The sequence below is a fragment of the Pangasianodon hypophthalmus genome, chromosome 18 (assembly GCF_027358585.1).
Source record: "Pangasianodon hypophthalmus isolate fPanHyp1 chromosome 18, fPanHyp1.pri, whole genome shotgun sequence".
In the NCBI taxonomy this organism is placed as follows: domain Eukaryota; kingdom Metazoa; phylum Chordata; class Actinopteri; order Siluriformes; family Pangasiidae; genus Pangasianodon; species Pangasianodon hypophthalmus.
In genome coordinates this window covers 1,059,789-1,074,944 of record NC_069727.1, presented here as the reverse complement: position 1 = coordinate 1,074,944, position 15,156 = coordinate 1,059,789, and the positions used below count along the sequence as shown (strand labels likewise).

At 41.6% G+C, this 15,156-nt stretch overlaps 1 protein-coding gene across 4 annotated transcripts in view; it reads right to left on the bottom strand.

Moving 5' to 3' along the window:
• syt1a (synaptotagmin Ia) overlaps window positions 1-15,156 on the bottom strand; it is a 232,393-nt gene that overhangs the window by 145,231 nt on the left and 72,006 nt on the right. For all 4 annotated transcript variants that reach the window (XM_053241616.1, XM_034313332.2, XM_053241617.1 and 1 more), the window contains exon 2: window positions 6,228-6,281. The gene's annotated coding sequence lies outside the window, so the exon portion shown is untranslated. The remainder of the gene's footprint in view (window positions 1-6,227; window positions 6,282-15,156) is intronic.

The window sequence follows — 15,156 nt, the reverse complement described above, 5'->3', positions numbered from 1 at the left end:
ATCTCCAAACGTCTTCCTGTCACCTCATGGCCTGCAGGAGATGAACACAATTACTGTGTACAGTGAGCTGTCGGGTTTACCTCGGTGCACCGAGCTGATGAAACTCTGATGGAGTAGCTATATTAACTGAAGCACTCACTTCCTGATTGATTTGCTCACAACTTTAAATTATCTGTTTGACACCAACTCTTTTAGCTTGAGTACCAGAAAAGCCATTATCAGTTTTTAAACTGAGGGTACACATTTGCCAGATGGAAAAATAAACAACTAAATCTTTTACTATAAAACTCATACTGCTACTACCCCGACATTAATAAATACATCATACTTATTCTTCATAGCAAGTATTACTCATAAATAATACGTAATGTGAAGAACACCATCTGGCTAAACCACAATAATGAGTAAAATAAATATAATAGATCTGCTGTATGTTAATAATGAGATTAGCATATCCTTTCGAAAAAACAATATACACTGGCCAAATCTACATCGGACATCAACAATTACCACTAGTGATTTCATTTACCATAAAACATCAACATTCTCCCATAAGAGCCAACAAAAACATTAAACAAATCATCATTCTCCATCAAACCCCAACATTCACCATCAAACAAATTTTCTCCATCACAGCCCAAGAAGCACCAACATTCTTCATCAAACAACAAACTCGAAACACCAGCATTTTCCATAAAAATCCAATAAACACCAACATTCTCTAACAAACATCAAATATAAACAATAAACACCAACACTCTCCATCAATTCTCCATCAAAAACCATCAACAGTGTTCTCCATCAAATCTCCATCAAACACCAACAAACACCAGTGTTCTCCATTAAAACCCAACAAGTCGAACCCCCAAAACATTCTCAAAAAACAGAAACGACATCCCAATGAAATCTCTGTTAAGCACAAACATCAAACTCCAAAAAAACCCAAATAAACACCACCAACAAATACCAATGTTACCCATACAGCACCAATTTTCAGCCAAAATGTACCATCAAGTACCACGTTTTTCCTTCACTATTCCTCTTCAAACGCTGTTATTTACAACCAAATGCAAATGTTCACCAACAAACACCATTCCACACCATTTTTCTAAAATATTAACAACAACAAACACCATCCAACACCAATATCTTACCTCAGATACTTTTAAACAGCAAGAAACATCATCCAACAAACCATTTTCCATCAAATACCATTAAACACTAAGATACACCATCCAATATCAACCACCACCCAAACCCAGTAGTTTTAACTAAAATGGCATTAAACACCAACAAACACCACTGAACATTAATACATTCTTTAAATGCTAGTAAACAGCAAACACCATCCAACACCAGCAGGTTTCATCAAAGTTACACCACCCCACCCTAACATTTTCTTGAATAACTATTAAACACCAAACACCACCCAACACCAAAGTTTTCCTCAAATTCTATTAAAGCATTACAAACATCACCCAACACCACCACCACTTCCTCTCAAATACTGCAAAGCAGCAATACATACCATGCAATACCATGCCCACTTCTCCTAATGCTGTTAAACAGCAAACCTCATCCACCACTGAAGTCTTTCCTGAAATATTATTAAACACCTACAAACACCATCAGATACCAAAAGTCTCCATCAAACACCAGTGTTCCTCATCACACCCCATCATTCTAATGGGGTCCCTTGGCCTTATAATATTCAGTAAATGAACTTAGGAGTGAAGTGACTCATCATGAGTGAGGGAGAATGTTTTAGAAATGTACCACAATACCTGGGTTTTGTTGGTATTTGTTTGTGCTCTGTTACTAATGGACTCCCTAATGTACTCTTTAATAGGCTGGATTTGGACTCTCGGTCTTGATTTGCATGAGTGATGAGTCACTGCTGGCTGCTCTTTTTTCTGTCTTCCATTATGTAAATAGTTTATTACATAAGTTCAAACATATTACAGAGATTTTACGGTTTTATACATATGTAGCTCAACGTTAAAGTGGGAATATTTATTTATAAACTCATCCTGTTCTGACAATAGCATCGAAGAGGAAATGCTCAGGATCCGAGTACTAATCTCCGTATAATGTCCCCCCAGTGGATGCATTAGATATTCATTTCAGTGTCATGAGATGTCCATGATGGCTTATTAACAGAATAATCGGGAAATTCGGAGAGGCACATGTCGGATGTGAAATTGGTTCTAGTGTAACATGGAGTCGTGTTTTAGCGCTGTGCGGCTGTGATGATTACAGAATTAGAGAGGAAATGAAATAGTGTAATGTGCAGGATTAAAAGAGGAACATTGAGCATGGCCTGTCTCTTTAGATGGCAAAAAATAAATAAATAAATGCATCTTTATCTACACAGAGAATGAGAATGAGGAAGTGTGTTTAGTGAGGCTAATACGATAGAGAGAATGAAAGAGGGTCCTAAAAGCTCCTACAGAGTGCCTCTAATGTACTCTGAAGAGAGGAGATATAAAGCCTGGTATAGCACTGAAGATGAAGCTAATTCCTGCAATGAGCCCCCTAAGAGCCTCCCTATACCCCTGATGCACTATTTCCATTTCCGTTATTATTAGCCTTCACAGCTTGCAGCTATTCTGAGTTTAAATTTGGTTCATCTGTTTGGAAAACTGAAGATTGTCCATGGAAGCGTTCGAGCACAGATGGAGTTCATTTCATCTCTGTTCCTCTGATTGTTCGCTGTTGAGGATCTGCTTTGCATAACAATCCCTGCTCGTTTCACTGAGCTACTCGAGGCCTGCCTGTTTCTCCCGACGGGAGCTCTGATTAGCAGTAATTGGCTGAGTGGCTTGTCAATCAAAGCGGTCGCCGGGGAGACCACCACAAGGTGACCTCGCCTCCATGTGAATTTATGACGGCTTCCTTTTAGAACGAGGGTGAATGTGTTTTATTAATTCAGCAGGGAAGCAATTAATAAAGAACAATGAGTGATGCAGAAGGCAGCAGGAAGTCGAGACAATCGCTCATGCTCAAACTTATTTCCCACAATCCCCTGGGGCTACAATTTCAAACTTGCAGTAATACTGTATAACTATACAACCATCTCTAACCTTAATACACACAAGCTACCTCCAACCTCAGTACCCTACACACAACCTACACCTGCCCTAACCCTAGTACCCTACACACAACCTCCTGCTACAATGTACACTTTGACACTACACAGAACCTACACCTACCTTTAACTTTCATAGCCTACACTCAATCTATCCCCTACTCCCTACACCATCTCTTAGTCCTAATACTCTACACAGAACCTACCCCTACACCTACCCCTAATACCCTACACCATCTCTTAGTCCTAATACTCTACACAGAACCTACCCCTACACCTACCCCTAATACCCTACACCATCTCTTAGTCCTAATACTCTACACAGAACCTACCCCTACACCTACCCCTAATACCCTATACCATCTCTTAGTCTTATTACCCCTACACAGAACCTACCCCTACACCTACCCCTAATACCCTACACCATCTCTTAGTCCTAATACCCTACACAGAACCTACCCCTACACCTACCCCTAATACCCTATACCATATCTTAGTCCTAATACCCTACACAGAACCTACCCCTACACCTACCCCTAATACCCTACACCATCTCTTAGTCCTAATACCCTACACAGAACCTACCCCTACACCTAATACCCTATACCATCTCTTAGTACTAATACCCTACAAAGACCTACTCCTACACCTACCCCTAATACCCTATACCATCTCTTAGTCCTAATACCCTACACAGAACCTACCCTTACACCTACCCCTAATACCCTATACCATCTCTTAGTCCTAATACCCTACACAGAACCTACCCTTACACCTACCCCTAATACCCTATACCATCTCTTAGTCCTAATACCCTACACAGAACCTACCCCTAATACCCTATAGCATCTCTTTGTCCTAATACCCTAGACAATACCCTACCCCTACACCTACCCCCTAATACCCTATAGCATCTCTTTGTCCTAATACCCTAGACAATACCCTACACCTACCCCTAATATCCTACACCATCCTTTGTCCTAATATCCTACACAGAACCTACCCCTGTACCTATCTCTACCCTTAAAACCCAGCACCTTATGTCAAAATACGCTTAGTTCAAAATACAATACCATATGCAAAAACCTTAATACCCTACACAGAACCTACCCTTACAACTTACGCTTAGTCCTAATACAATACAATTATGTTCCACCAAAAAAAAAAAAAAAAACAACCTTAGTAAAAAATAAAAAATAAAAACTCAGTACCTTACACAAAAGCTTTGTTTCCATGACAGGAACATTTTCAGTACACAAGGAACTTCTGTAACATTCCACTGGAGGAAACCAGGCTGTTAATAGTTCTTGTCCTGTAATTCCAGGAACCTCTTTGCCTCATCTATATAGTACTATAGAGTAGGTAAGTTTCTGCAACCCAGGAACGAATGGGGTCAATCACTGCCCTGATTGATCAGTCTGAGTCTGTGCGAATAAAGATAGAGATTGGTCATGATTTACAGAATGACCAACACTGTTACCTTTTATATCAGAACAGGAACTCATCCAGGAACTGGGAATTCTCCTTCAGTAAAGTTCTCTAGCATTATAGGTTGGTGAGAAAGGGCCTATTCCTAACATCCGACATCTGAACTACACTATTCCTGCCTTGGACACCTTAACATGTTTTCTAGCTATATTTTTTAGTTTATGTGCTGTAGTTCCAGGAATCTTTTTATCTCACCATTTACAGTAGGTATAGGAGGTTCTGCGCACCAGGAACTAATGGGCTGAAGCTTGTAGTAACATTGGTCAGTCTCAGTGTTTAAGAAAATCAAGACAGATTGGTGTCTCTTTACAGAATGACCAACCTTTTTATATCTCATCCAGGAAAGGCAGACTTCTCCTTCTGAAACTTTTCCCAATTTTGTGTCTGAGGTACTCCTGAGGTAGAGCAGGAGAAACCTCTATACCAGACCTTAGAGCTACCTTATTCCTACCTTAATATCTTTCTAGCTATCTAGCTAACCAGATAAGTGGATAGACAGTAAATAAAACAGTTCCTCTGGGTTGTGTTTATGTGGTCAGTTCAGGGATTAGTGTTAATATCACTAAATTAGCAGGTCAGGATTACATCTTTTAGATTGACCTGTATCTTCTTCACTCTATCCCCCATGGCTCTGGCTTTAAACAGGATTGGCCTTTTGTGTCTCTCCCATAAACACGAGCTTGACGCAGCTGTGTTTATGCCAGCAGACTTTCTGGATTATCTGCTGGAGAAATCTAAGAGGATTTGCAGGTCTGAAATCAGTGATAATACACTGCCACCACAGCACGGCTTTGGCAGACTTGCGGCAGAATTACAGACAGCACCAGAGATTCAGAGCTGGCTTTTTTCATGGTGCTGTACAGTAAAAAAAAAAGAGAGAAAGGATTAAAATGCAATTAACCGCACGGTGAGTGATTAATATAGCGGGTAATGGGATGGGGCTCGGGTTTGATTTTTTTTATTTTTAGGGAGCAGAGCAGGAGAGGATGCACCGAGTTCATAAATCACATGTGACAGATGTGACAGATAACTGAAGATCCATTTATCATAACAGCGAGAGACAGAAAACACTCCACACTTCTCTGCTCATGTATGACATCACTTCCTGTACACTGGAGTCACTAATTAGCTTCACGTAGATTAGATTTGAGAAGCTGTTCAAGGGAAAGAGTATAGTATTCCACCATGACATCAAGATGATAACTGTCTAGCATGCTAATTAGCCTGGTTGCTAGTCAAACAGCTGATTTGATGACTTTGCAAGCTAGACTTCTCAGTAATGCTGATATGCTGGGATATGCAAAGAACAGAATTTCACTGTGCTGTAATGTATACGTGTATACTTCTTCTTCTTCTTCTTCTTCTTCTTCTTTTCAGTGGGTATATTGTTGCTTGCAACTAAACAAATGATACACATCAAACAATCCACTGTTTTTTTTAACTAGCCACAATGCTGATAAGCTAGCTTGCTAACTCTCTAGCAGAGTATTGTAGAAAAACTTCATCAGCTGTGATTTAGCTTCATTAGCTTCATCAGCAGTGAACAGAACACACGCGATCAAATCATGTAGTTGTGAAATTTACACAGCTCTGTCCGCCATTTTGGAAAAATATCCACCATTTTATAAGTTTGGAAATAAAAGGTACTTACAGAATTTAATGCTTTTCCTCCACTTTGGTTCTTACTTCGTAATCAATGGGCAAACTGTGAGAGAGAAAGAGAAAGACATTACAATAAAACTAATACAGTCTTTATTTTTATTTTTGTGTCCTGTAAGTCTCATTGATGGAGGTGTGGCCTCTGTGTGTGTCCTGTCAATCTCAGTGAAGGAGGCGTGGCCTCTGTGCGTGTCCTGTCAGTCTCAGTGAAGGAGGCATGGCCTCTGTGTGTGTCCTGTCAGTCTTAGTGAAGGAGGCGTGGTCTCTGTGTGTGTCCTGTCAGTCTTAGTGAAGGAGGCGTGGCCTCTGTGTGTCCTGTCAGTCTCAGTGAAGGAGGCGTGGCCTCTGTGTTTGTGTCCTGTCAGTCTCAGTGAAGGAGGCGTGGCCTCTGATTATGTGTCCTGTCAGTCTTAGTGAAGGAGGCGTGGTCTCTGTGTGTGTCCTGTCAGTCTTAGTGAAGGAGGCGTGGCCTCTGTGTGTCCTGTCAGTCTCAGTGAAGGAGGCGTGGCCTCTGTGTTTGTGTCCTGTCAGTCTTAGTGAAGGAGGCGTGGTCTCTGTGTGTGTCCTGTCAGTCTTAGTGAAGGAGGCGTGGCCTCTGTGTGTCCTGTCAGTCTCAGTGAAGGAGGCGTGGCCTCTGTGTGTCCTGTCAGTCTCAGTGAAGGAGGCGTGGCCTCTGTGTTTGTGTCCTGTCAGTCTCAGTGAAGGAGGCGTGGCCTCTGTGTGTGTCCTGTCAGTCTCATTGTATCATATTGAATATTCTATATTAATTAATGATTTATTGAGATTCACATCATATGATCTGTGAATGAGAATATTGATAATACAAATACAGTATGATCCAGCAGAATCTGTATCCTGATATTCATCAGGAAAGTTCGTCCAACTCCCCGAACAGCGCAGAAAATGTCGCCCTAATCCCAGATTTCAATTAGAGATGTTTTGAATAACAGGCAGAATGTGGCCCGGAGGCACGAGTGTAAAGTGAGCCAATATATTCTTCATTAATTAACACAGCACTAAATACCAGCTTTTTTAAATGGGAAATTAAATTAAATTCCTCGAACTGAATGTCCAACCAGACAGAGAAAAGTCCATTCAATTTAATGGAGAGACAGAAATGGGTTTGTGCTCCTGAGAGGTTAACAGTAAGAGTTAATTATACACGGCTTAATATTGAAAAAACATAAGGTACCTACTGTATATAGCACAGGAGAGTTTGGGAAAAGAATGGAGATGACATCAGAAGCACAGAAAGAAAGAATGTTTATTACTGTCTCAGATATTCATTTTCAAGGTGATTTGAGTCAGGAATAAATGAATATGTCGAGAAGAATTAGGACGTTATGATAGATTCAGATTTTTGGAATATGGCAATGCATTAATGCAGCACTGAATATTCATTAGGATGTTATTACTGTACTGTACATAACATATTGCAGATTAATTTAACCTTGCACTTTCTCTCAGGATCGTTCAAGTTCTACTATCTCTCTAACCGTACACGAGCCTTAGCAAGCGAGAAAGCCATCATTCGTTTTCTTCATACATGCCACATGGAGCAGTGATTTCAGTGACAGCGACATTTCAATTAAAGATTTTCTCAATTCTATTCAAATCAGGTATAACACCATAAAGCTCCAAATCCAGACGACTGGCTCCAATGATTCCTCTGACCAATCATATGGCACATGTGGTCCAACGTTTCTTCAGTTCCTCACTCACAACTTTAGCTCCTGCTTGCATTTAGTTCTCATTTACTGTTTGATGCACAAAAACGGATAAAAAATCTTACAAACATGGTCATATATGACCTCTTATTAAACACATACAGCGACATTATGGAGAAAAATAAAGCTTGGAAGGAAGTAGCAGAGATTGTTGGTGTCTCTAATCTAATCTGAGATATAGAAGATATAAATATACTATATACTACTGAGCATACTGAACACTGAGCAGGCCACGCCCACAAGTGACACTATATATTTATGTATATATATATATATATATATGTATATATATATATATATATATATATATATATATATATATATATATATACACACACACACACACACACACACACAATTAATGTATATATTATATATACAGTGAGAGTAAAAAGTATTTGATCCCTTGCTGATTTTGTTGGTTTGCCCACTAATAAAGAGATGATCATTCTATACTTTTAATGGTAGATGTATTCTAACATGGAGAGACAGAATATCAAAAAGAAAATCCAGAAAATAACTTTAAAGAATATATTTTAACTGATTTGTATTTCTTTGAGGGAAATAAGTATTTGATCCCCTAGTATGCATTAGGAGTTCTGGCTTTCACAGACCAGTTAGACACTCCCAATCAACTTGTTACCTGAATTGAAGACACCTGTTCTAACTAATCACCTGTATGAAAGACACCTGTTCACAGAATCAGACAATCAGACAGATTCCAAACTCTCCAACATGGGTAAGACCAAAGAACTCTCTCAGGACCTCAGAGACAGGATTGTTGACCTGCACAAATCTGGAATGAGCTACAAAAACATTAGCAAGATGCTGGGTATTAAAGTAACAACCATTGGTGCAATTGTGAGAAAATTTAAGAAGTATAACATGACCATCAGTAGACCTCGGTCTGGTGCTCCACAGAAGATTTCACCTCGTGGGGTGGCAATGATCATGAGAACTGTGAGAAATCGGCCTGCAACCACACAGCGGGAGTTAGTGAATGACCTCAAGGCAGCTGGGACCACAGTCACCAGGAAAACAATTGGCAACACTTTGCGCCGCAATGGATTAAAATCCTGCAGTGCCCGAAAGGTACCCCTGCTTAAGAAGGCACATGTGGAGGCCCGCCTAAAGTATGCCAATGATCACCTCAAAGATGTACAAAGTGATTGGGAGAAGGTTCTGTGGTCAGACGAGACCAAAATTGAACTATTTGGCCTAAACTCTACTCGTCATGTGTGGAGGAAGAAAAATGCTGCCTATGACCCCAGGAACACTGTGCCCACCGTCAAGCATGGAGGTGGAAGCATTATGTTTTGGGGGTGTTTCTCTGCCAAGGGCACAGGGCTACTTCACCGCATCAGTGGGAAGATGGATGGAGCCATGTACCGTGCAGTCCTGAGGGACAACCTCCTCCCCTCTGCCAGGAAGTTGAAAATGGGCCGTGGTTGGGTCTTCCAACATGACAACGACCCGAAGCATACAGCAAAGGCAACAAAGGAGTGGCTCAAGAAGAACCACATTAAGGTCATGGAGTGGCCCAGCCAGTCTCCGGACCTCAATCCAATCCAAAATCTATGGAGGGAGCTGAAGGTCCGAGTTGCCAAGCGACAGCCCACCAACCTTAATGATTTAGAGAGGATCTGCAAAGAAGAGTGGGCCAAAATTCCCCCTGATATGTGTGCTAACCTTGTGGTTAACTACAACAAACGTCTGTCCGCTGTGCTTGCAAACAAAGGCTGTGCCACCAAGTATTAAATGCTTTTGGCTAGAGGGATCAAATACTTATTTCCCTCAAAGAAATACAAATCAGTTAAAATATATTCTTTAAAGTTATTTTCTGGATTTTCTTTTTGATATTCTGTCTCTCCATGTTAGAATACATCTACCATTAAAAGTATAGAATGATCATCTCTTTATTAGTGGGCAAACCAACAAAATCAGCAAGGGATCAAATACTTTTTACTCTCACTGTACATAATATATATTAGTATATATATACAATACATGAGCTTTATATGTATTTACTAAGTTTCTATTGTCACTTACGTTATAGCAGCTATAAACACTCGTTCCCTCACCAGCCTCTCCTTTCTCTCTCTCTTGAAGTTAAGAGGAAAAAAAACCACAGCTTGTTACGCATGTTACCGAGAAACCGCAAAGAAGCGTAAACTCGAAGCGCTGACACTGGAGACTCCTTCCATAACCGTTAAATAAACATCTCGTCAGCATATCAACACCCTCTGACCAATCAGAGTGCAGAATTCAACAGCACTGTGATGTAATACACTGGATCCGCTCTAGTAAATATACAGTATAGTGTTGTTTTATTCTACAGTAGTTATTGTGTCTTTAACGTGAATTTCCTCTGCACTTTGTTTACCTCCCGGTGTCGCTCCTCATTATTTCCCTTCCTCGTTCAATTCATTCTGAGTCTCGAACCATGAACAGAAACACACTTTGGCCTCATTTAGGCTGATTTATCATACGCCGCTGACCACCTACCAGACGATTAAATTAATAAGAGAGAATCGAGCACCCCACGTCAGTCAGGCCAGCGTTTTCTACAAGACTCCATCTCCTTCTAATGAATCGTAACTCGACTCAACCATCAGCGGAGCATAAAATTCACGGCAGGCTACGAAAACAAACAGCACAAATGAAATAAAGACATTACTGTGATTTCACTCAGGTGCCTCTCAGTTTAGGAATAAAAGCACAGAGCGGGAGCTCAAAACCCACAGCGCACACATAAAATCACAAGGCTTGAGTCTGCAGTCTGTATTTCTGAGGAATAAATCCAAGGCTGTGTTTCAGTAACGATTTCAACATGTCCTCTCCATGTCCCCTGGGTCAGACCACTGAATTTTAATGACCTCTTATTTCAGTGAAATGTAGCTCTATGTTTCAGAAATGCTGTTTCCTTTTTAGTCTTAAATTAAACTCTTCTATTTAACTTCGAATTTGAAATTGAAAGAATTTTTTAATTATTTTAAAAAATTATAAGAAATAAATTGTTACACATCCTATTATTTGGCCTGATGTATTTTTATCTTTGTGTAAAGGAAGTAGATTAATTACCATACAGTAAAAATCTCTTTTATTACACGACACGTCGAGACATTGAGGTTATTTCCGAACAGAAAAGTGCTAATATTTGCTGCACCCAGCTTCAGTCATCATCTCCTGATTATTATTCCACCTGGGACTCGTTAGCTTAATTAATCTCCAGCCTTATCCCTCGCTCATGTCCTGTGGGAGAATTTGGGATGATGAAAATTTCCCATTATTCCAACTAGAAAGCGTTTCTGCCTTGACACTGACATTTTGGTTTTGCGAGGTAAAAATCGTGTTGTGGTTAAACGCACTTCTATCTGATCGTTAGCAGAACTGAAGCAGTGCTACGATTGAGTAATGTGTTGGCAGCCATTTTGAAACTGCTGTTATTGGTTGGTTCACGGAGATGTCTGAAATCTCCCCAAATTCACACTAGGAGGCTGATGTGAATTACATCTGTGCAGTTGTATTTACGTTCATGTGATGTGAATATAGCATTAGTGACTTTGTAAAGTGTGTCATGTCAACGTCAGGAACATCGTCTAACTACAACACCCAGAACACAACACAGCCTACAAACATGGCTGCCACGGACTCCACCTCCCAACTCACACACTCACTGTCACGCTCACACTCACCTGATTACTGATCTGTCACACCTGGACTCAATTCCACCACAGCTTATAGCGACTCTCATCACGACCACATGACCAATTCCTTTCACAGTCTATCTGTTATGTTCATCCTCTTCTGGTTTTCACATTCCTGCTATTGTCTCTCCTGGTGCATGATTGTTCATCACCTGACCTTTACCTGTTTCTTATGATTTTGTCTCATGACTTGGATTTCTCTGCAAGTTTTGCTAATAAAGCTATCGTTCACCTGCATTTGTGTCCTTATCTGCTGCCTGACAGAGTGATGTACATTTAGTTAGTAATTTTATTCAATTTCATATGAATGAAGCTGTACGAAAAGGTATGAACACTAACCCCACCTGTAACCCCGCCCATAACCCCACCTGTAACCCCGCCCATAACCCCACCTGTAACCCCTCCCATAACCCCACCTGTAATCCTGCTCATATCCCCACCTGTAACCCCGCCCATAACCCCACCTTTAAACCCCGCCCGTAACCCCACCTGTAATCCCGCTCGTAACGCCCCCTTTAACCCCGCCCATAACCCCGCCCATAAACCCACCTGTAATCCCGCCCATAACCCCACCTGTAATTCCGCTCATAACCCCACCTGTAACCCCACCCATAACCCCACCTGTAACCCCGCCCATAACCCCACCTGTAACCCCACCCATAACCCCACCTGTAACCCCGCCCATAACCCCACCTGTAATCCTGCTCATATCCCACCTGTAACCCTGCCCATAACCCCACCTGTAATCCTGCTCATATCCCCACCTGTAACCCCGCCCATAACCCCACCTGTAACCCTGCCCATAACCCCACCTGTAACCCCGCCCATAACGCCACCTGTAATCCTGCTCATATCCCCACCTGTAACCCCGCCCATAACCCCACCTGTAACCCCTCCCATAACCCCACCTGTAACCCTGCCCATAACCCCACCTGTAACCCCGCCCATAACGCCACCTGTAATCCTGCCCATATCCCCACCTGTAACCCCGCCCATAACCCCACCTGTAACCCTGCCCATAACCCCACCTGTAATCCTGCTCATATCCCCACCTGTAACCCCGCCCATAACCCCACCTGTAACCCCTCCCATAACCCCACCTGTAATCCTGCTCATATCCCACCTGTAACCCCGCCCATAACCCCACCTGTAACCCCTCCCATAACCCCACCTGTAACCCTGCCCATAACCCCACCTGTAACCCCGCCCATAACGCCACCTGTAATCCTGCTCATATCCCCACCTGTAACCCCGCCCATAACCCCACCTGTAATCCTGCTCATATCCCCAGCTGTAACCCCGCCCATAACCCCACCTTTAAACCCCGCCCGTAACCCCACCTGTAATCCCGCTCGTAACGCCCCCTTTAACCCCGCCCATAACCCCGCCCATAAACCCACCTGTAATCCCGCCCATAACCCCACCTGTAATTCCGCTCATAACCCCACCTGTAACCCCACCCATAACCCCACCTGTAACCCCGCCCATAACCCCACCTGTAACCCCGCCCATAACCCCACCTGTAACCCTGCCCATAAACCTGACCTTAACCATCGTACCTTTTATTATGAATGTTAAAGAAAAAATGTCCCAGTTTACTTAGCTACGTTAATCACTTCACTACTAGAGCAAGATTTTGACACAAAACCTCACAAACCTTAATTTTCACAACAATAATTTTCTGTACTTTTTTCACTCCTGATCATTTGTGCGCTGATTTCTTGTCTTTTCTGATGGATTACAGTGAACTACGCTTTTAACCTGAACAGTAATTTAGCTCTAGTTATAATTCCCTTTTATCCATGACCATGTAAAACACTTGCTTCTGGCTGGCAGGCGTGTGAGTCTTGTCCTTATCTAGTTTCTTATATAAAGATACCAAATGGTGTCAAAAGTTGAATGACACTTCTACTTCACTTTACTGTAACCATGACAACGATGATTAATAACAGTTTAGGCTAGGGCTGTATCCTTCACTGAAAGAAAATGTTAATGTTGCAATTCAGTTCATAATGAACAATTAACGTCAATAAAAAGACAAGAACACATACCGAAGCTACGTAACGACGCTAGTCCTTTAATACCGAGATTTCTTTAGGTATTATCTGGTACGTAAGGTAGCGTGTACACTAAATATTGTTGAGTGGTTGTGTAGTGTGGTTCAGTTGAGGTGTCGAACCCTGCTGTGGTGTTTAGCAGTGTGTCCGGTTCTCATAGGTCATCTATCCAGTTCTTTCTTTCCCCATGCTCTCGATCGAAGACAAATCCAAATAGCAGAAGTGTTATGAAACATGAAATTCACTCTGGAGAGCTTGGGCACTCGTTCCCCCGCTGGAGAACCCATCTCCTCTTGTTCTTTCTCTTCTCTCTGACATTTTCTATTCACTCTCACACACTGATACACCGTATGATCCACTCATGACTCAGCAGCACATTTCCCTCACAAAAGCCACATGCCAGAGCTTTCAAACTGCACGCATGGCCTGTGTATTGTGCTAAATGCTAAATGCTAATGACTACAGCGTGACTCAGACCATGTGGCCCAAACTGTAAGGAAGAAGGAAAGGAGTGTGAGGTTGTGTGTGGACTCACTGAGAAGAATTATCTGCTTAATGCAAAGGATAAAGTAATAATTAAAAAAAACAAGGCTGTAGGAAGCTAAGAGCAGAGCCAATGAGAACACCAGATGGCAGATCGGCTCGAAACCACGTAGCCGTATGTCCCAGTCGCACCCTGCTCACTACCTACTGCACTGTCCTGGCTGCTGAGTGTGTGTGTGTGTGTGTGTGTGTGTGGAGAATATTCACTCCTGAAGTACTGCAACAGTTTAAAACTGCTAACTTCTTAAACGTAATGTTAGGAATGTTACAGCTGCAGTGTATCCGCTGGATAAATAGTTGTTGCTAGCTGCTGTTCTTTGCTAACGCTGCAAAATTGGATTGTATGCAGCAGCTTGCATAAGTATTCACCCCCCTGAAGTTTTGCGTCAGCTTGGATTTTATGTCATGAACGTACACACACACACACACACACACACACACACACACACACACACACACGCAAAAGAATACTGATCTGAGGAGAATGTGAATATATTTTACAAAATTATTTACAAATAACTAGTGTAGACATTGTGATTGCAGAAGTATTCACTCCTTTACTGGGGAAAACTCCAAAATTAGTACTTTTATCATCAGACAGAAATGAATCGACCTGTGTGTGGATTTACGGTTTCCTGAAAGAAAGAAAGAAAAAAAGAAAGAAAGAAAGAAATACTATCCTATTTTCCCAATTAAAGCCATTTTCTTTCCATTTTATTTCACGATTCTTGTTCTTCCTTTGTTTATCTTTGTTTCTTTGTTTCTTTGTTTCTTTTTCTTGTTCTGTTTTTCATGTGCTGTCTTTCTTGTTCTTCTTTCTTTCTTTTGTGAGGCAGAGGAGTGAAAATAAAATGGTCACATGATCAAGCCCCGCCCCTCCACCTAAT